General features: G+C 32.3%; 1 long non-coding RNA gene across 1 annotated transcript in view; it reads right to left on the bottom strand.

The window, feature by feature from the left end:
- Nucleotides 1-586: 586 nt before the first annotated feature.
- LOC145241973 (uncharacterized) overlaps nt 587-24,110 on the bottom strand; it is a 132,163-nt gene continuing 108,639 nt past the window's right edge. Inside the window, exon 2 of the long non-coding RNA XR_013862623.1 lies at nt 587-788. This is a non-coding gene — a long non-coding RNA (uncharacterized LOC145241973). The remainder of the gene's footprint in view (nt 789-24,110) is intronic.

Genomic DNA, 24,110 nt, shown 5'->3' with positions numbered 1-24,110 from the left:
CAGGGGAGAACCATGACTGGCTGTTAGGTTTTTGTTGGAGTTTTTTGGATGGTATGAATCGGTCTATGCCTACAATTAACCATTCGGTCAAGTCTGATACTATAGAGGACACATCCTTTTTAAACATATAATGCAGAGGTAGGTTAGATATGAATGTACGGAAGCTATCCCAGTCAGCCATAGAGTACTGATATACAGTACGGGAATCTTCCAATCACTCTGTTGTATCAGTTAAGATAAAAATGAAATGTAATAAGTCCTTAGACGTATCTTTCCATCGTACAGTATATAGCATACATTTTTTTCAGTTATCCACTGCATATAATAACTATATCTCATGCTCATCGCCTGATATATTGGGTTGGTAACTAAATTCTTGCTGTTTTTGAATGTACATTTTAAAAAGTAAAATAAGAACTAACATCTATTTAATCAATGACGTTCACAACATGTTTTCCAACGTTCAACAAGATTTTCAATGACTTTTTCAATCGAAATCATTTAATTTTAACTCGAAAAATAAAATATAACAAATAAATTTTCAAAACACAATATATATAAAAAAAAAGGCAAGAACTTAGTTATCAAACCAATATTTATTTATTAAACACTATCTGTCCCTACTCGATCCTCCTGCTTCACCTCTGCCTCCACGTCCTCCTCCGCGTCCTCCTCCTGTCTTTTTCATGCCATCTCACTCTATCCTCCATACCAACAGGTAGGTCTTCATATGTTTTTTTTTATTGCCAGGGGATCATCGTTCATCAAGGCCAGAAGTGTCGGGTAGGCTGTAAGACAACACAGTGATGATCAGTAATGGTGGAATTTGGGTAAGATTTGATTATTTAAGAAGACGGATTAATAATTTATTTGCATTAGATATGAAAACGACCATGTTATAGTCAATTGGGAGCAGACCCCTGGTATTTTGTTCCAGAAACAAACAATTCTAGAAAAAAAGACACTTGTACGCTATAGGTTCTCTGCTAGTTGCTTAACTTAAGTTCTGTTACATCCTCTCCCCACTGAATTTAGTTTAGTATCCCCGAACGAACATTGTTACAATCTTCTCCTGTTAGCTCTTTACCTCCACCTTGAACTGCTCCGTAGTGATTGCCGTTGGGCATTACAGATGACCTGTCAACCAGTCCTCTCCATCCTTTCTTTTCCTCCATACATCTGATCGCAATTCAGCTTCAATCCTGTTCATTCTGTGATGTTGTCTTCCCACCTCTTCTTCTCTCTTCTTCTCTGTCTTCCTTATTTGACTGTTCACTGGAGCACTGTCTTGGAAAGTTTCTCTCCTTTTGTTATGTAGCTGAACCATTTTAGTTTGGATCTCCTGATTTTGAAGAAATCTTCATAAGGACCAATGGCTTGCCTTATTCTGTTTTTGACTTCCTCATCAGTTATGTGGTCTTTGTAAGAGTCCTTTCAGTTCAGTAACCAACAAATATTGTTTACTCTGCTTAGCTCACAATGTCGCTCCATTATATCAAGCTTTCTTGATTGCCAATGTCACACGTGTATGACTATCGCTTTTTAAAATCCAACATTCTCAGCTTTGCCCTTGTGTGTGGTCACTGTTTCTTTTAGATGGGCACACAAAAGCTGTGACTGTTTTTCATTTCTTTCTGTTCTTTTTACTGAAATCGCTCCAGACAAGGCATAAAACCATTTGATGTAAGGAGCTAACAAGAACAAAAGGTGATAGTCCAAATAACAGGAGATTTCTATTAGCTTAAGTATTGAAAAGACCAAAACTATAACAGGAGGAAAACAATCAGAAAGAAGAGATTTCTACAACCTTGCAGTCCTGGGAAAGAAGCTACTGAAATAGGAAACTGCATTAAAATTCATTGATGATTGATAAATCGATGGAGACCATTAGAATAAAAGTCAAACGAACTGGAACAAAGGAAGCAGGAAATACATCAGAAAATTCTGAAGAATACCTGCCGTAATAGGAGGAAAACTGTCAGCAGGAAGAGAGTTCCAAATACCTGCAGTTCTTATAACAGAAAGCCATATTAGAATGAAGTATCAAAATATTGAATTGATGAAGACCAATGGACCAACGAGTCAAACGAGCTGGAGCAAAAGAAGCAGAGATTAGATCAGATAATTCTATCTTGACTGTTCTGGATCACCATGCCATAATAGTATTAGTAATAGCCTCTTCATACCGTCATCATTATGCAAGGATGTTATTTATGAAGGTAACAATGAAGTTGCTTCTTTGTAGGTTGTTGCTTCCAGGAGAATTTTTAGAAAAATTCTTAGCATCGAGTTATTTTCCAGTTGATAAAAGACCAGGCTCTTCTTGTATATATATGATGGTATGAGGTGCTGTCATCAAATTTCTAGACCTTTTTCGTATGAACACTTTTATTGATAGTATAGACATAAAACTCTAGTTCCCATCGAAGTACCCCGCTCTGGTTGCAATGAACTGGTTGTACCATTCCAATAACATCTGGAAACCCCATAGAAGTCCTCTTGTATGAGCATGTCAATGACCCTCATCTCCTCAAATGTCTCATAAAGACAGTCTCTAAGATTTTCCTTGACTATAGGGAGAGTGAGAAAGTGTTTTGATGCTCATTTTTGTCAGGTAGTCTTGAACCAGGATGAGGTTAACTGCACCCTTAGAACAAACTTTGGACAAATCTCATGCATTTTCAGTTTCTTCCTGAATGCACAGTCCACATACTGATACTAAACCGTGCACTTATTGTCTCTATAGAAACACAACGGTTATTATATATGAAATTCTTTATTTGGCCAATCAACTCTGGTGTTTTGACTTCCTTACTCTTCCCACACCTTTCATCAATACCCACAGACTCTCTGCCTTTCTTGAATCTCTTATACCACTCAAAAACTGATGGTCGATTCATGCAAGATGGTCCAAAATTAGTCTGATGCATTCCATACGTTTTTGTGGCATTTTTTCCAAGTTTAAAACAGAATTTTATTGCATATCGTTCTTCTAAAGTGTCCTCGCACCCAGGTTGCATTTTTAAAATTCATCAGCTGTGCCTATCAGGCTTTAGTAGGGTGTATTCCAATTTCTGCTATAGCTCTTGATTTGAATCTGAAATAATGAAAATTGGTCAGTCATCCCATATGATGTATAGCAATAACATACTGACTTTTCAAGAGTTTCCAATGATAATTTTAAATGCCTTTACAAAAAACATTGAATGCTTAAATCTATTTTATTACATAAATATCTCTGTAATATTTTATTGTTTATAAGTCCAAATCCTCCATTACATTTCAACACAAATATTTTCGCTACACATTCCTTTCTTTCAAAACATTCTCTCTGCATAATTTTTTCTACATAATAGTTACCAAATCAATAATAATAATCGTTCAAACCATTGGCATTCATGCTATGCTGTGATCTGTGATCATAGCCAAAAGACCCAACATAATGCAGTCGCTGAGGCATCCCTGTGCATGGTTTACAAGTACTTTCACAGAATGTGCACTGATGAACTTGCCACCTCTTGACGAAAATACTACTGAAGCACTCGACTAGCAACAATATCCCATACTTCACTCTAGAGGTATTGTAATGGAGCAAGATTTTCTTCTCTAGTTGCTTCTTGCCTCACACATTTTTACTCTGGAATTCCCTTTTTGCTCACTGTTTCTTCGATTATGCCAAAACGCAAAATCTTAATTAAATTTAAAAATAGAATCTTGTTGCACAACTACCCATTCAAGTTGTCTCCTAAAACCTGGCCTCATAATATCACAACATCGCAATATCACAATATCACAATATCACAACATCACAATATCACAACATCGCAATATCACAATATCACAATATCTTTATGCTTCAATGATGGAATTAAAGAATGCAGGTTTCATTTTTGTAGGAAATTCTGACTAAATTTATGTATCAGAGAAATACATTTTCCATAACTAAGCGTTTCTAAAGAGGATACTTTTTTGGTTCGGACACACTGTGCGGCACAACACAGAAGAGTTCATTCACAAGCAATAGTACCAGAACAATTCCAAGATTGGTGAAGATGCCAAGAAGGCCAGTTGAAGACGTGGTTGCACACTATGAAAGCTGACATCGAATTTAACTTTGGTCCACTGATCTATAGTGTTCTCTGCTGATCCCGGCACTGACTAGCCATAACTATCTTGACTGTTGTGGATCACCATGCGTGGTCTGTGTTGATTTAGGATAGTGTTTTATGGAGGGAGTTAGCTCAACCCATCCATGGTGAGGGCTCCTAAAGGCAAAGTTAAGTCAAGGAAGAACTGATTTCAAGATTTCCTTCAACTTTTCCATCCTAACATTTGCTGATTTGAGCTTTCAATTTATTCTGTATGCAGTTCCCATTTGTCAACTTTAACTCCGAGGTAAGTAAACTCAGCAACATGTTTTAAACTTTATTTGGGAAGATACTCTTTTACGTTGATTCAGGATAATGTGTTAAACGTTGACCAAGCATGCCAAAGACGTGCTTGTCGAATATTATCATGATTAAAGATGTCGGTTTGAACCAGTGAAAACGTTACGAGTAATACTTATGGACACTATTAGGTCCAATTTGACTGGGGACAGACTTCTCTTTAAGCTACTGCACTGCTCGAAAAAAAAAACAATTTTCATTATTTCAGTTGTTTTGAAGGCTTTCCAATCAGATATATATGCATTGTCACGCTGGACTTATTTTGGAATCAATCAATCATTCAAAGAAAGCATTTGTATGTGACACTCAGCATGTGCACTTAGCTTCTTTGGACCACCTACCTGAGGTCTGTTCTGAGTGGACCCTGCTCTTTTAAAATGCTGGATAATCTTAGCCATTTTGCTGCAGCTGAGTTTCAAGGTGTTAACAATCTTCTTGTAGCCTTGGTCATCTTTATGTAGTGTAACAATACGTTTTTTAAGATCCTCAGAGAGTTCTTTTCCATGTCGTGCCATGTGGTGGCATGTAGGAACTTTCAGTGACTGGTAAGAGAGAGTGTGAGAGCTGCATTACAAATTTGAATACACCTGCTTCCTATGAACACATGTCACTAATGAGTCACATGACATTTTAGAGGGGAAAAAAGCAGTACTCAATTTAGACTTTTGTAATACACTGCATATAACTAGAGGGGACGCCCGCCAGTGGCCGAGTTTAAAATATGCTTAAATATGATATTTCAGATTTCGTAGTGACCACCAAATTTATGGAGTGTTTTTAATTTTCGTAACAGAGTCTGTTTTTAAAAATCTACCAAACATCAGATAATTATAGAATCAATATACAATTTTCAGCGATTAATAAGTAAAGAATGCACTTTAGATGAGTGTAACTTTTTTGCATATTTGTTGTATAAATATATTTTTAGGGACTTCATACACCTCTTTCACATTTGTCTTTTGTTCGACCTTTTAAAGTCCCAGCGATCCATTAAGCACACATTCATTTTGTGATAAGGGGGTATATGAGTGTAGAAAAACAAAAACAAAAATATTTCACAGGATGCCTTCGATATCGAAGATTGAAATCTGAAATTTGAATGTGTTTATTTTTTTTTTATCTTTTGCGTATTGAAGTGTGAGATTCATTAAATATGATATCAATAATTATTATCTTTTACATGAGGAAAAAAAATATTTTTTTACGAAAATGCTAAAATATGCATACTTTTAAAGCTTTAAAAATAAATTAAAAATTTTATTATAGAATGTGTAAACTTTCAATGTACCAGTATATAAAGAATGCTTTAAAGAATCGATACAAAAAAAGATTAACAAGAAACAGGATGTGAAAATTATGAGTATTAATTATATCTGCAAGTGTTGTTTTACGGGAGATTTTTTCAAGATACAGTTTACAAAAAGTTGTTATCCCATTTTTGAAACTTAACTATAACTATGAATTATGACATAGAAAATTAACTACAACTATGAATTATGGCATAAAAAATTAACTACAACTATGAATTATGACATAGAAAATTAACTACAACTATAAATTATGACATAGAGCATTAACTATAACTATGAATTACTACATAGATGATGATTGTGACATCCCAACAAGTTGCATCCCCCTATTAAAGTTTTATTGATCAATTATTATAAAGGAAAAAATTATAAAGCCAAAGAAAATATTTTACCATAACTGTGGTTTGTAATTATAACTGTGATTTGTAATTATAATTTAATTCAATTATTTTAAAAAATTAAAGTTTTATTGATCAATTATTATGAAGGAAAAAATTATAAAGCCAAAGAAAATATGTTACCATAACTGTGGTTTGTAATTATAACTGTGGTTTGTAATTATAATTGTGGTTTGTAATTATAACTGTGGTTTGTAATTATAACTGTGGTTTGTAATTATAATTTAATTCAATTATTAAAAAAATTAAAGCTTTATTGATCAATTATTATGAAGGAACAAATTATAAAGCTAAAAATTTTTTTTACCATAACTGTGATTTGTAATTATAATTTAATTCAATTATTAAAAAAATTAAAGCTTTATTGATCAATTATTATGAAGGAAAAAATTATAAAGCTAAAAAAAATATTTTACCATAACTGTGGTTTGTAATTATTATAATTTAATTCAATTATTAAAAAAATTAAAGTTTTATTGATCAGTTATTATGAAGGAAAACAATTATAAAGCTAAAAAAATATTTTACCGAAACTGTGGTTTGTAATTATAATTTAATTAAATTATTAAAAACTTAAAGTTAAAATTCTATTAAAACTTAAAGAAAAGTATTACATAATTCTGCTTTTAACATAATAAACTTCAGGGTCTTATCTTACTGGTAAAACCAAAAGTTGTTCAGAAATAATGGGTGTTCATAGGTTTTAATAAGCTTTAAAAAAAGCAATTTTACATCGATTGGCGGTCACTACGTATATATTATTATTAAAGAGTCGTGATTAAAAAAAAACACTTTTAGGTGCCATCAGCTAGAACCGAAACCGTAGCATTCAAAGCTGGTGACGTCACCACTGTACCAATGTGACACGCATATTAGCTAATAAAAAATTAAAATAAACTAAGATGAATGTACAAAATGTTTAACGATTTTTTCAATTTTGACTCATTTTTGGCACATAAAAAAAAAATTTACCGGCTATAAAAAACGGTCTGTAAAATTTGTACTTATTTTAAGCCTCTAGCGCCACCATGCGGCTTTTAGTTTCGGAATAGATAGAGTTTGAAAATATGGTGACAGACGGACGGACAGACCGACAGACAGACATATAGCCTTTTTACATTAGATTATAAAACTTAGATCAGCTTGCTTGCTTTAGCGTTTAAATCGTCCATCTGGTTTGTGACTTCTGATTTCAAAGAGCTCGTCGTCTGCTTACCTCTTTCATGGCCGCCCTGTCTTGTCCGATATTAAAAGCCACTGCTGCTATTCAAAACGTACACAAGGCTAACAATATTTTTTTGTTTTAACTTATTTTAACGTGTTTAAAATATAATTTAACCCCGTTGAGTAAAAAAAAAAACTGATTTAAATATAACTATACAATATATAACTATGATCATATTTATAACCATACTTATTGCTTTTAGTAGCGCTCCTGTGGATTCTGATGATTTTTTTTCAGGCCTTATCTATTAAATATTTTCTTTTCAAGGAGGGAGGAGTTAGAAACTTGGTTTAAGTAGTGCTTTAAGTTGGGCCTCTTTAATTTTAATTATTGCTTGCAGTCGTGATTTGGAGGTTTCCTAAGTTTTCTTTTATTTTCACTTAAAAAATGTTATCTTAAGACAATGAAAGACAATATAATCTCAAAATCAGTTTTTATTTTGAACATTTTTCATCTTACGCTCTAAGGTCCAACGGGTAGACTAAAAAAAAAATGACGGAGGTGGGGGGGGGGAGCAAACTTTTCTTAAAGTGAAAAGCCGCAAAAAAAAAGAAGGAAAACAAAATAATAAAGGGCGAAGACAAAAAGAGCCAATGTAAATCGGTTCTGAAAATTGCGGGATCGATTTACTAGAAAGTTTTATGAGAAACTGAACCCCCTTCCAAATCTTTAAATATTGACTTTTTTCAATATTTGTTAGAATCTGGTAATAAACAAAGTTGAAAAAGACGAAAAAGAAAAAGATTTCAAAGGGTGTGCCTATTGTTTAGGTGTACCTATATATTAAAAAATATTTTCTTTGCTAAGTTGTGCATTATTAAAACTAGAACTTGATTAAAAAAAAATATGTTTATCGTGTTAAAATTATGTATTAACAAATATTTGATTTGTCTCCAAATAAAATAAAACAAAGCAAATATGTTTTTCTAATGTAAAAAAAAAACTACAAAAAAAGAAAACTGCTTGGTCAATTTACATATCTAAAAATAAAAAAAAAAAAACTATTTAAGTTTATTAAAAAAAAAAATATTTAGTTTTTTCACGACTCAACCGAGCGTAGTTTAACTTTATTTTTGGCTAATATGGTTTAACAACCTTTAAAGATATTAGTTTGGTGCAAAAAAAAAATGTCGCTTTTTGACGTTTCACTATAGAGGGTGACCCCCACCCCAAAAAAAACAAAAAAACAAAAAACAAAAACAAAAAAAGAAACAAAAGTAAAATGGAGGCCATCTAGAACATATTCTGTAGAAGGGCGAAAAAAAGCCCAAATACCCTAGTGTTTTCATGTGATGTTTTGAATATAATAAACTAGTTATGACCAAAGTTTCATATCATTCGGACAAAACACTAAGAAACGGGTCTAATTAGAGTTGGGGTCCGTTTTTTTTGGGGGGGGTCACCGTGTATATATAAAAACAATATTATTTTTGCATCAACATAATAATATAAAAAAAGGAGCTTTTAAAAATAAAAGTTTAACATTTTAGCGTTGGGGATTACTTTCCTATATCAATTTAACGTATAATGAGACGCCATTTCTTTGGCAGAAAGGAGAAATTAAGTGGGAGTGGGGTCATAATTTCCATACATTTTAAAAATATGTAGAAACATTTCAAAACGTGCGTGTGAAGGGGGAGTTTTCATTTTTAAAAAAAGATTTGCTTTGGAAATGCCTTACCGCTAAATATATATAAATCAGTTAATTATTATTTCCTGATATTTTCAAGGCTGTTACACACACACACACAACTAGGGTGGACCTGGAATATATATATATATATATATATATATATATATATATATATATATATATATATATATACATATATTTTTTTTATTATTATAATAATTAAATACCTGCAGACACTAGTGTTTCATCCTTTCGGGAATCTTCAGTACAGGGTGTCACGATTAACACCAGTCGAACGATTCGAACTCGGCAACACGAGACATCGCTGGTTCGATTAGCAAAGACCGTATCCATTCGGCTACCATTAACCGCGTGAAATAACGTTGCATTTAAACATTTTAATTTTGAATGCTCTTTACGTCAGTCAGACTGATATATATATATATATATATATATATATATATATATATATATATATATATATATATATATATAAAAGAACATTTATATATATATATATATATATATATATATATATATATATATATATATATATATATATATATATATATATATACATACACATTTAAAATAAGTGTTTTACGGTACAAAACTTATAAAACGCTTTAAATAAGGTCGGGAAGAATCTAGGGGTCCCTTTCATCAACAAACTCATCAGGAGTCAATCGTTGAATTTCTATCAAGTGTAAAACAAATGTCACGCAAGAGCGAAGACTTAAGTGGGGATTACTTATAAAATCATAATGAATGGATAAAATGAAATATATATATATATATATATATATATATATGCATATATATGTGTATATATATGTGTATATATATGTGTATATATATAAATGACAAAAGTCTATATTCCAAATTTCAAGATGTTGACCATCTTACCTTTTATTTCTTTAAGTACGCTGAGATGCACAAATCTTGGCAGCACGTGTTTCGTAGCGCAGAATCATTCATGTAACTATTATGCCGATTTTTTAATATATTCCACCCTTGACTCATCAGAAGAAAAAGAACTTATCAACCTTAAATGGATATATATATATATATATATATATATATATATATATATATATATATATATATATATATATATATATGAGCGAATATTTGTCAATTACATCATTTAGGATTAAAAGTCAGAAGCTGTAAATTGAAAATTTATGCTTCTCCTCATGGTGTTATCCACGTTATTCTACGGGAAATAAGCAATTACGAAATGCTAATACTCATCAAACGACTCATATTAGGTCTTTATTCCCCTTTTCAGGTTGATTGAGGTTATTCCCTGCAGTATGTGTTAGTTGATTTGATTTTCATGTAATGTACATAGTCCTGTCCGCCTGAAATGTTCGCATAATTTAAGAACAATGTTTATTAGCAGAATACCCGTCAAAAATCTGGTTTTATGCGTAGAACGGAATTATGTACGATTTGTGAAATTCATCGGCATTTCAAGTAAAATGCAAACTGCAGTATCTGTACACCGTCCGTAAAAACGTTATACACACACAACCCCCCACCACCAATGTAAGTATTGTTCGTTTTGATGTATAATAGAATGTTATTCTTTCTCTCCCCTTTTTTTTCTCATGTGTGTCCCTAGAAAGGATCACCACTTGGTGGTAAGGGGCTACTATTGAGGACCATGCCTAGGAAAGACTAACAAGATGTTGGTTTACATTACATTTAAACTTCTGAATATCAGTACAGCCATGGAAGCAGGTAGCAGGATGAGAATTCAAAAATCTAGTTGTTCGAGGGAAGAAGCTATTAGATTAGAAAAGTTTCTGGCATTTAAGCAACTCAATAATGAAGGGGTGTGATTTTGTTGCTAAGCAGATTTGTCAGTATTGCCATGTTGGTGGGTTTAGAGACAAATAATTGAAAATATAGTCGTGATTATAAAAGAAAATATTTTTGAAAATTTGTTCTAGTCTTTCCTAATTTCAATTTTGTTTTCAATAAATATTCTTTTGATAATACAATTTAAAAGTTACGTATAGGCGAGATGTTACACTACCCTTTACCATTCGAGTTAAGGTTTAAATGTCTTACAGATCGCAATCTCCGGATATCTAACTGTCGTAAACGATCGTAAAACTAATTCTACATATATTAACTAACTAGTTCTGGTCCTTTATCTTAGTAACTGTCACACCTTGATTAACAATCCTATTTCAGCAGCCTTTGTATACCTTGGTGAGCAGCTTCCTTTCCATTATTTTTCTATTTACATCACTTGCCTTATGTCGTCCACCCCATTCTGCAATTAATGTTTTACAAATGAGAAAACAAATAAATCATCAATTTGAAGAGAACTCCTCTTATTAAGATGTTGGCGTTGCCGTCTCTTTTGCCACTGGCGGAGAGGCATTGCGAACTCCGGATATTTAACCACAGTTTCTCGGTAATCATAAGCCATATCTACATGGTTTACCCAGAAACTTCCAATCGACTGATCACTTCTTTCTTCGCCATCTCGTTTTTGAACCATGTGACAACACATCAGCTTCTAGCACACAGTAGGTAGAGCTGACATCCACTAGCTGATCCCGACTGAACCCTATTTCTTGTTATCCTAAACAAACAAAAACCGCACTCACTCAATATGTAAGAGAGTACCACTCAGACACACGAGATTTGTTTGATAGTTTTATAAATATAACGGTTTAGTAAAATGGCTGACTTGTGATCAGAAACCACAAGGAATATTATTGAGACGCTCCGAAAATAAAATTAATTTTAAAGCCTTTAAACTACCGGGAATAGTGCCTTGCAAATTTGTATGCAACAAAAGGGAAACAATGAAACAGGAGTGTATTTTTCTCGTAAGAATATCCGAGTCGTGTATACCGAAAATGTCACCCGTCAAAAATGTTTAAAAATACATGATACATACACGCATCTGGCGGGAAATTATAAACACAATTGCTTACCGAAAACAAAAACAATAAAAATAATGGTTGATTGATTCAAAGCCACCTGCAAAAGTTATGTTATTCAAAAAAGTTAGCAGCAGATGGAAATATCTTGTCACTAAATAAACAATGTATATGACTACACTATTAGCGAAAAAAAACAAACTAAAGAACGGGGTTTTACAAGTGCATGGATGTCACAAATTGTTATATAAACTAAACTGAAATTGAAATCAATAGTCGATTAGTGATTGAGTCTAAGAAAACCACTTGTCCATTCCTATACGTCGTCCTTAATCACTGCCCCACTCATTCACCGCCACCAACAATGAGCAGCCATCATTATATTTGTACAGTATACAACAGAAACAAACCAGTAAAAGCAGTTATTTTGTGTTTCTTTATTCTTTGTTTTTATGGAGAGTAAATTGAACGTTTCGTTTACTTTCGGCTGCCTCGTAACTCTCGCTTCCCTTATTTTGTCCTTTATTCCTCACATTCCATGAACGATGTTTCTGACAAAGAGGAAAGAATTGCTGTTTTCTGGGTTGAAATATATCCACATAACAATCATTGTTGGCTAGTTTTTGCCCTTGCAGTGATATTTTTTAGCTTCTTACACCAAATGGCATCATGCATTGTCAGGAAGGATTTCCATCAAAAACAAAATAAATAAACAAAACGCTTAATCTGGATAGGATCAATGTTTCAATTTTCTCTTTATTCATCACACGAATCACTACTTATCGTGGCATTGAGCCTGACCCGTGATCTTATCTGATCTCACCTCGGTTACCAAAATCTTAGCCTCCTTTTATTTCTTTCTTGGCATTAGAAATCCTACTCGCCATTTTTATTTTGTCCCTACCCTACCTTGGAGGACATCACACAATTCGTGACTCTGAATCTTATCAGGCTTCTCTTTTTTATTTACTTCAAATACCCCTTTTTGTTTCCGTACTTAGAAACTGTCTTGCTTGTTTTCGGTTCTGGAAATAAGCCGGAAATCAGTGAGCAGCTCAGGCCTAGATAATTACACCTACACTATTGGATTATAAATAAAAGAAGAAAGATAGACATAGACATCTCTATCTCTACTATTATATAAAAGTCACTATGTGTGTATGTGTGCGTGTGCGCGCGCGCGCGAGAGAGAGAGAGAGAGAGAGAGATAGAGAGAGGGAGGGAGGGAGAGAGAGTTCCTCATAGGTTCCGAAATGGCTGGGCCTATCTTTTTCAAATTTCACATAAAGCTAATTTATATGTCTGGTAGTGTTCTTAGATATGCTTTGTACAGAAATTCATCCGATAAGTATCGAAAATCGAAAATAAAAACTGATCTTGAAGATAATCTTTGTTCTCGTACTGATAAAAAGAATTTGGCGCTCCTACACTATTAGGAAACAATTTTGGAAATCGTAAAACTGACTTTCACACGAAAACAATTTTATTTGCGTATTCCTCGTATTTTTAAGATGATTATATACAAAAATTACGAAAATCGATAAGTTAGAAAGTTATTTATTAAAGAAAATAAAAAATAGAATTTAGTAAAAACGATCGTAAGACACAGGAGAGTTCAACAGGTAGGTAATTTTCTGTTTCGATTTAAACAAGATGGCCGAAATTTTTCACCTGCTGACACAGTTAACGTTGTTGTTTTTAATAAGTCAGTAATGTTCAGGTAATTTTGACAGTATAGTTTTGAAGCTGCCATTGTAATTTATTGGAATTTTAAAAAAAATCTGTAGAAACTATTTTATATATATATATATATATATATATATATATATATATATATATATATATATATATATATATATATATAAGAGAAAGAAAATTAAAACTGTAAGTTGAAATTTACAATCAAATTTATTGTTCGACTGAATACTCCAAAAAACAATTTACAAAGTCCTTAATCGGCGGAGTTTTAAAGAATGCTATTCTTGCTAATCTTCTCATCAGAGGACATAAAGAAATCAGCAAATTATATTTGTAGCAATGCTAGAATTTGCTGGTCATGGCATTAAGTGAAACCGCAATTTATTGTAGTCATCAATGGCAAAGATGTACATGTCCTTTAAAAACAACGAATGAAAAATGTGGTAAATGTAAAAAAAAAAATAATAATATTAACAAACCGCGCATAACATTTCAGCTTGCATGAAGATTCTTTCAAGGTAATCCGAAAGGCGAAAATAATTCTTTAGAGAGAATGAAATCCAAAATTAAATCCAGTGCAATATAAATAGTCCGGTTGGAAAGTTTTCAAAGCAGCTGAAATAATGGGAATTGTTTTTTTCGAATAGTGCAGTAGTCGAAAGAAAAGTTTATATATATATATATATATATATATATATATATATATATATATATATACTTAATTTAATCACATAAATTAATGCATGAAAATATAATTTTATGCGTAAACTTTAAGTATTTACTTGAACAGTCCGAAAACCAATTAAAAAGATTTTTCCAAATCTCAAGTCTCTACACCGAAAATTGACAGCGTTACTTGGTAAGGAAATGTACACACACACACACACACACACACACACACACACACACACACACACACACACACACACGCACACACGCACACACACACACACACACACAAACATTTTCACTTTTATAGATATATAGATAGATTTTATTGGTCCCAATATTTAGTAATGATTTATAAATCCACGTTTATTTAAAGAATGCCAACCTTGCTCGCCCTTCGGGGCCCGTGGCGCAGTTGATAGAGACGTTGAATCTCTACAGTTCCAGATGAACATTGTCTAAAGATAGCGGTTTCAATCCCACCCAAAGCGTGTCAGAGGTTTACTTGGCCAAAAATGTGGTGAGACGACAACAACTACGGATGGCAGTGATGGCTGAGAATGCAGTTAGGAGATTCGAAGTTTCTATCCGTCGCGGTTACCACCTGACGAAGGCCAGAGGAATAGTTGGCCGAAACGTTGTGAATAAACAAACCAATAAAAGATGAAAAACAACAACTAATAAAGATGAGAATAATAGTCCGAAATAAAATATAAATTAATATATATAATGCTCATCTCAAAAATGAATTCCAATTAAGGAATAATACATATACCAAAACGTTTAGCTTAGGATTTACTTTTTCCTTTGACATTAATGCCTGAGCTATGAAGACGTGTTTGCTGCAAGACTAAAAATTAAAACATGAACCAATAGCTATTATGTTACGTACGCATATTCGTAATGCCGTCGTTTAACATTCACCTCGCAAATTCCATTTTTTTTTATTTACACACTTTTTCAGCGATTTCCCCCAGCTAAAACCCAAATATAAAGTTTCGCATGAGTTCGAATATACTATATATTAAGTTTCATGTCTGTAGACTAAAAACTGACTGAGGAGTTTACTAGGCAAATTTTTTTAAACAAATATACGTATGCATATATATATATATATATATTTACATGTTGTATATTTAAAATCGTATATATATATATATATATATATATATATATATATATATATATATATATATATATATATATATATATAAAGAGGTCTGTGTTTACTGTAAGCTTTTTACGCAAATATTACGCAAGTGGGTTTCGATGTACTGCATCTCATCAGGGACGTGCTCCGACATAAGCGCGAACCCAGGTCGTCGCACGCATGAAGTGTGCAATACTGACGAAACCCACTTTGGGTCTGGCATTGTCCGTTGTCGATGCAATTGCTCGATTCTATCTGATTCTGAGTTCTAGCTTTATCGCGAAAAGTGTATGTGGACGGGTATTTATATATCTATAATCTCCTCTTAATGTCTAATATGTGTAGAAAAACCGGTTCATCCTTCGTAGGGACGTGATGTCCCTCAACAAATAGGTTGTTGCGAAATCGTGTCTGGGGAGTCGGCTATTTTCAGTTAATGTTTGTAGATGTGATATCTACCGCCTGCATACCAGCAGTAACTATCTTTGTTGTATAGGACGCGTTGCTTGTCACATCGTAGAATGTAGAACTGGATAAAAATATAAGAATTTAAAAATCGGGGCATAGCGCCGTAGCCCATATGGTTAGGTCGTCAGTATTGCACACTTCATGCGTGCGACGACCTGGGTTCGTGTCTATGTCGGAGCACGTCACTGATGAGATGCAGTACATCGAAACCCGCTTTGGGTCTGGCGTTGTCCGTTGTCGATGCAATTGCTCGATTCTATCTAATTCTGGGTTCTAGCTTTATCGTGAAAAGTGTATGCGAACGGGTATTTATATATCTATCTATAATTTCCTCTTAATGTCTAATATATATATATATATATATATATATATATATATATATATATATATATATATATATATATATATATATAAGTATGTATCCATTTATTTGTCTTCCCCTTAGGATAAAACTGAACGCAAGTGTGTTTTCAGTTATTGTCTCAGATTAAAGAGAACTTTTACGCTTACGTAAACGATATCTGTGTATTAAAAAAAAAAGTAAATACTATCGCATCCGTTCGAATGTATTTCTAGTCAAACACACACGCATGTGGCACCTTTAAGCAGGACTCTGCTGATCTCGCTTCTTCGATTCTTGTCTTTACGCAGAAAAACGGTAACCGCGCCCAGACGCACGCTCCGACGGACACACGGATACAAATTTGAATCAGTCTTGTCACACGACAGACAGAGAAAGCAGCAGCATCAGCAGCAGCCTCTTTGGTCTTGACAGATTATTCGTGTAGCAACAGAAAGAATTCGCTCTGTTATCTGCCACGTCTCGTTCAAAGCAGGACGCTGTTTTCGCCGTGTGCGCGCTTTCACTTTCACAAGCGGTCGGAAAATAATTTTAAAGCGGCAAGACTTTGTCCCCGTGGATTCTTATAAAAATACGGATCACTATTTTGGATAGACACTTGATATATATATATATATATATATATATATATATATATATATATATATATATATATATATATATATATATGCATTCCGTTGTGTTGTCTTAATAATGCAACCCATGATTTTTATTATTATTATTTAAAATGTTGTCAAACTTCTGAGATCGTTTTAAATCAAATTAGTAACTTTGCTTAATTTATTAAGTTGTGTATACACGTATAGTAACTTCTTGTTGTTGTGTTAATGTTTTGTTAGCTGTCTTAGACTATTCAGAAAAAATAAAAATATATAATAATAAAAAAATAATAATTAGTTTTGAAATGTAAAAAAACAAAAGACAAAAAACAAAACAAAACAAATAACAACCATCTCTTAAATAATTTTTGTATTGTTAAAAAAAGGAAAGATAAATGAAAGTTGTGCTATCTGAAAAACAAACATAAGATAGAATATTTTTTGTTTGTGAAAAGAATTAGAACTTATACCTAATATTTATTTTTGGCTTGGATAATATTAATACCGTGCCAACATTCCCCTGTTTATTAAAAACAAATATATATATAGTTTTTAGAACCCTACCATAAACACCCAGAGAGAAGAAACATGCCTCTTTTTTAATCAGAAAAGAGAGAGAGAGAGATAAAAAGATAAAAACGTAAACTTAAATGTTTATTTAAAATTTTTAATTTAATTTTTTTTCTTTTATGTTATAGGTTTCTTTTTTTGTGTGTGTTGTTGATTTTTGAAATTTCGACATTTTTTTTTTTCAAAACTCGTGCTGAAAACGCACGCATGCGCACAACGTATAAATATTGGCTTAGCAGACGACAAAAAGAAAAGAAAGACATTTTTGACAGAAAGGAAAAAAAGTGAAAAGCTTTTACGCGCACTGGAAAATGTAAATAAATAAATAAACCCCAAGAAAAAATGGATACGAAAGCAAGATAAAATCATACAAAAACAGATAAAGAACAAAAAAGAAAAACCAAAACCCACATTTGTTCATGAAAAAATTCTATTTTAATTAATGCCTATTTCACTAGAATTGTGTGACAACTTTTTTCCGTGTACGCGTTTATCGTCTCTACGTAACAGGTATATTATTTTCTTTTTATTTATCGAATAATTATTATCTGACGGAAAACAAATTGCAGTAGCATGAAGTACTGAAAATAACTTTTAAAATATCTTATTACGAAAAAAAGTAAAATACAATAAATAAGATAAGACGAAATAAAAATGACTGTACAAAGACTCCCGGACAACGCCGGGTAGGTTCAGCTAGTTTAAAACATACAAGTGTGAAAGAAAATATAAGAGGGACTGGAAAGAAAGTATTCTAAAGAATTAAAAAAAAAAGTTGTGAAATTATATTTCATTTTTTAAAACTATACAAAAAGGATCGATACAATCTGGAGCTCATTTTTTTTCTTCAATTTGAAAAAAAAAAAAAAAAAACAACAACAAAAAAACTATTTCCATTTTTGATATAACTGGAATGAAAACACGTAAACCATGGATATTTCTTAGGTAAGTAACAATTTAAAATATTTTTTACATTTTCTATTTTATTCTGTAAAAAAAAAATCAAAACTGGATATCACATGTTTATTCTTGTTAAATTTCAATCCTCGATCGACAAGGATCAAATTGTAGTATCTGTTCTAATACTACACTTCATCTGTTCTGTCCTCAATTAGACCGATGCAAACTTAATATTTATATCAACCCAATGCCCCTTTAGGGGAGCTAGATATTCCCCGGTAATCTTCAAGTTCCGTCACCCGATGTTTACAAACGTTTTGCGCGAAACTGTCGTCTGCAAATTGGAACGATTTTTTTTTTCATTTTTTTTTTTCAAATTATATATTTTTTTTCAAATTATATTTTTTTTTTCAAATTATATTTTTTAAACAAGAAAACGAAAAAAAATGGATTATACTTTTTTGTTTGTTTGCTTATTAAATAAAATAATACAATTTGAAAAGAAAAATGAAAAAAAAAAACTCGTTCGATTCTGAAGATGACAGCTTCACGCAAAACCTTTGTAAACATTGCGTGACGGAACTTGATAACATTTAAAACCGATCTTATGTCTAAGTCTGCCCTCGTGGGGAGGCAAGTAAATAAGAACAAGCAGCTAAATATGGAAACTTTTTTTTATACGAGCAAAGATTTGGGTAACATTCTTATTTAGGAAGCCATTTTTAACATTGGGAGGGTTTTTGTAACTATTCTGTTCTTTCACCTAACAACTTAATTTTAAAAAGATATCGTAAAACTTGAATTAAACTTGGAAATACTATAAAATATTAGGTTGGTGCAAAAAAAAATGTCGTTTTTTTTACTTCAAAAGATCATAACTCCTTTCATAATAAACTTTATTAATCGAAATAAGAACCATTGCATTAGAACCGACATATTTTTGCCAACGAAAAACAAGTTTATTGATTCCTTTAGCATAGAAATCCGAATTTCTAGAAGCAATGAAGTCATTGAAGGCCGATTCGGCATAATTTCAGCTTTTGAAGCATTTTTCGCGCAGGAAGTTGCCAAGATGTTTGAAAAAGTAATAATCGATGGGCGAGAGGCCCGGTGAATATGACGGATGAGGCAGAGTCTCGTAGCGCAATTCGTTCAGCTTCTGCAGGGTCAGTTGAGCAACATGCGGGCGAGCGTTGTCATGAACGAGATTGGTCCCTTCATATTGACTAATCTCGGGCACATACGTTGGAGCTTCTGATGCATTTCATCACTTTGTCGGCAGTACTTCTCCGCGGTAATCATTTCGCCCGGATTGTGCCAGTTGTCGCAGAGGATCATTTCTCAACACATGTAACAATCCACTCGAGAAATGGGTCGTTTTGTTGCTCAGAAGAAGAATAGAAGACACCTCAAAACGACGATTTTTTTTATTATCGTTCAATTCATGCGGCATCCATTTATCCAACCTTTTTTTACTTCCATATATATATATAATGTTAAAAACTTCAAAGACTATATATATATATATATATATATATATATATATATATATATATATATATATATAATTACAGAGCAATATATTTCCAAAGAACTATATATATATATATATATATATATATATATATATATATATATATATATATGTATATATATATATATATATATATATATAACTACTTCATTTACTCACATAAAATTAATATACGAAAGTATAGATTTATGCGTAAACTTTAAGTATTTACTTCAAAAGTGCTCAATACGTAGGTAGAGCTAGTTAGTAATTTATAAAATATATATGGCGATTGAGCTATACTGAATATTCGGCGTTCCACTCTAGGACTCTTCAGGCAATATTCAGTGTAGCTTAATCGCCATATATATTTTATAAATTACTATATATATATATATATATATATATATATATATATATATATATATATATATATATATATATATATAATTACAGAGTAATATATTTCTACAGAAACACACACACACACACACACACACATATATATATATATATATATATATATATATATATATATATATATATATATATATATATATATATATATATATATTTATTTATTTAAATTTATTACTGTGAGTCCAGAATAATAAATTTCCTATATACTGCTCTGACTACACATTGACCTCTCTAGTCCGGTTTTTTCACCACTGGTAAATAAATATATATATATATATATATATATATATATATATATATATATATATATATATATATATATGTGTGTGTGTGTGTGTGTGTGTGTGTGTGTGTGTGTATACGTATGTATGCATGTATGTATATATACTGGAAATATTCGGGTTAGTATGAAATCCAAGCTAAAGATATACAAAATAATCAAAACACTTATCTATTATAGCTATTAATAAAATTATCTGTTCAAATATCGCATGCGTAACTGCAAATAAGTGTAACGCAACGGATAAATGCGTTGTTTAGCAATCAGTTCTAACTGACATTTTTTTTATGTAAAACATTCATCTTTATTATAGTCGGTAAGAATAACACACTATTTAATAAACATTTATAACCGATCTTGACTGGTGGGACAAAAACAATCTATCTCCATGGATTAAACAAAGGGTTCGGTTCGAAATTCAATATAAATTTCCCAGTTCGATATAAATATTCCCAAGTTCAAAAAGATGCAAACGAAGAAGAATGTTTTTTTTTAAATTATTTTTTTATTACATTTTCAGAAGGCACATTGCCACTTTGTTGTAGGGGGCTACTATCAGAGACATAAGCTACAGGGGTACTATGTGGGGAGTTGGGCAGCAAGATGTCGGTTCACGTTACACTTGAACTTCTGCATGTCAGTACAGTTGGGGAAGCAGGGACCCGGAAGGGAATTCCAAAGTCTAGCGATTCTGGGGAAGAAACTACTGGAGTAGAAGGCTCTCTTACATCTAAGGATCTCTACTGTGAAGGGGTGGGATTTAGCTGCTTGTCGGGTTTGTCGGGGGTATTTACGTCGAGGGTGTAAAAGTGCCTGCAGTTGGTCGGAGCATTCTTTACATCGACCGAAACGTTGTAAAAGTAACCAAGATTAGAATAGCAGTTCGAAAAATACAAATTAAATATTTATTAATTAATAATGTATTTAAATATTTGGTAAGAAAAGTGTAACGAATAAATTTAAGTTTCCAAATCCTATCTTAAAGAAACAACATATTAAAAATCAGCATGTAGATCTAACTCTTGACTTGTATATTTAAAACTCGAAAGTATTTATATGATTTAAATATTAGCATTTCGCAAGAATCAATCGATTTTATTGAAAAATCCGATTTAAAACATTAACTTATATTCCTTCCTTCAAAGGTTTCCCGTTTGTAGAACACATTGTAACGTGACTGTTTCTTCTCAGATTACAACTTGATAGTCTTCAAAGCCAATATCAACAAATTCCCACCAAAACCCGATCTCACACGAACTCGAACTTGGTCCAGTTGCATTTGGTCTTGATACGTGGTCGCCATTTAGTGAGGAAAAATCTGTTCTTCAGTGTAAATATTTTCTTACAAGAAATTAAGAGAGAAGATAAACGTGGGTGGCAGCACAGCCTTCATTAAGTAGGCCTGTTCGATCGAACATGACATCATATATTTTGGTGCAATCGAGACCTACCTAAAAGTTAAAATGTCACTAATGAATAATAACTTAAAAAAGGATTTTCTTTAACTTAAAAAATGCATTGAAAAAAGAGAAAAGAAAGTAACACGGTGGAAGACAACGTGTGAAACAAAATTGGAAGTATAAACTTCTCCCAGACAATGCCAAATAAAGCTTGTTATTGATAATTATAATTTCTCTTTGATCTTACAAATACTTCCTTGCGGGTAATGATCAACAACAAATCTATTGAGCAAATAAAAGTTTATCCAATCTTTAAGCAAATTCACGAATAGTTATTTTATTTGCCTTTTTTCAGTCGAGGTTCGTCTTAACATAATTCTAAAATTTGGAGGCTGCTTCGCAAGGACCTGACACCCCTCTTGTTAGAATTCACTCCCCTCCATTCTGCGGAGGGAATAATTGTTAGTTACCTATGGGACCCCTACAAGAAATTGACGAAAGGTTCGTTCTGATCTGCTAGTACACCTGTGAGAGTGTCACCTCGGGAAAAATTGCTTAACACACGTTAAAGGGCCTATGTCACATCGAGCTTAAGTGGGAAGCCCCTAAATCATAAATTAGTATCATTCTGGTAACCTCGGTGCTTTGAAGCATCAGATACTTCTTTATCAGAATCAGGTGTGGTTCCCCCCTTCTTCGCGAGTGTAGGTTGGTTTATTATCACCCGAAGCGCCCTAACGGAGGACGCTAAAGGGTCCGTTCACTACTATTTTTGTACCTCACTCGGCGAGCTATTTTTTTAGTCTTCAGACATACAAAGGCACCCTCACCTATAAAATTTCGCGTTTTTTTTTTTAGAATGATTAAAAACTATATTTTGATTACTAAACACATTACCTGGTTTGTGGTCAGATTGAAAGTGTAGTATCTGTTTCGATTGATGAGATGACCAAAGACTATTCTCCCAGGCATTATCTTCTTTGTTGAAGGTAAGTTGATTTATTTTCGATCGCCTAAGAGATGCCAACAGAGTCTATGATTGCTAAATTAGCATACATTTAAAATGTCTTAGATAAAGTGATCTTTTGTTCAACTTTGGTACTGTGAAGTTATTGACCTCCTCTCCCCACGGCGAAAAAATGCGACACAAGTGTCGGAAAGTGGGACTGAAGAGCACGTATCTTAAAGGAAGAGCACCCTGGGTTGCAATAAATAAATAAGTAAAATACCTGGGCAGCCTCGTCGGCATTCCCCAGTAGAGGCGTCTCGGGCGATTAGCAATAAACTAACCTCTTCTCAAAAAGGAAAAAAAGGTTAGTGGATCTCTCAGAAGTGCATAGAACCAACAACATAGCGGGGAAAAGACCATTCCAATAATGGTTTATACTCTGTTGACGTTGATGGCAACAAAGTTTTGGTATTATTTTTGTGTGTCCCTCCCTCGGGCCTTGATAAGTGGTGACCAATTAGGTGTACCAAAATTTTTGGAGATGTTTTGACACTTCTAACAAAAACTGCGAATAAAATATAAAAAAAACTCGTAATTTCTCTTTTTAAAGTGGGTTGTTTATTTTCTTTATGGAATATACTTCTTAACACTATAAAAGTTGTTTAAAAAATAGAAAATTTAATTTTTTATTTAAATAAAAAAACACTGTTTACAAAGTGCCTGCGCGCCTTCATGCAGCCATTTTGTTTACGTAATAGAAATCAATTGAATTTTACGAGTTAATTTTTTTTCAATTTTTTCACTTTAAAAATCTATCAAAGTTTTTCTATTGGTTCAATTTTTACGATATTTCCAGGTTCAATGTGAAATTTTATGCTCTTTCCAATAAACTGAATATAATATTCTAGACAATTTTTTTTTTAAATTCACCCCCCCGATTTTGAAATGTCTATTAAAATGAAAATAATTAATTTTCTCATCTCAAATTTATATATCAGAAATTGAAAATAAAAGATCAATAAATAAAATAAGCTAATTTAAAACAAAAAAGTACAGTTATTTGCAAATTTACCTGTAAAGTACAAACTTTAAAACCTTTTTTTTAAACCACGTTGATTTTTTTTTAACAATGAAGAATGGAACTACCCATTAAATAGAATTTTTTATAGTTAAGTGATTTTTAGCAAGTTACAACACGTTGATTTTCTTTAAA

This window comes from Euprymna scolopes, chromosome 21 (assembly GCF_053919585.1).
Source record: "Euprymna scolopes isolate OS-2025 chromosome 21, ASM5391958v1, whole genome shotgun sequence".
NCBI classification, from domain to species: domain Eukaryota; kingdom Metazoa; phylum Mollusca; class Cephalopoda; order Sepiida; family Sepiolidae; genus Euprymna; species Euprymna scolopes.
This window is presented reverse-complemented; position numbering and strand designations above follow the sequence as displayed.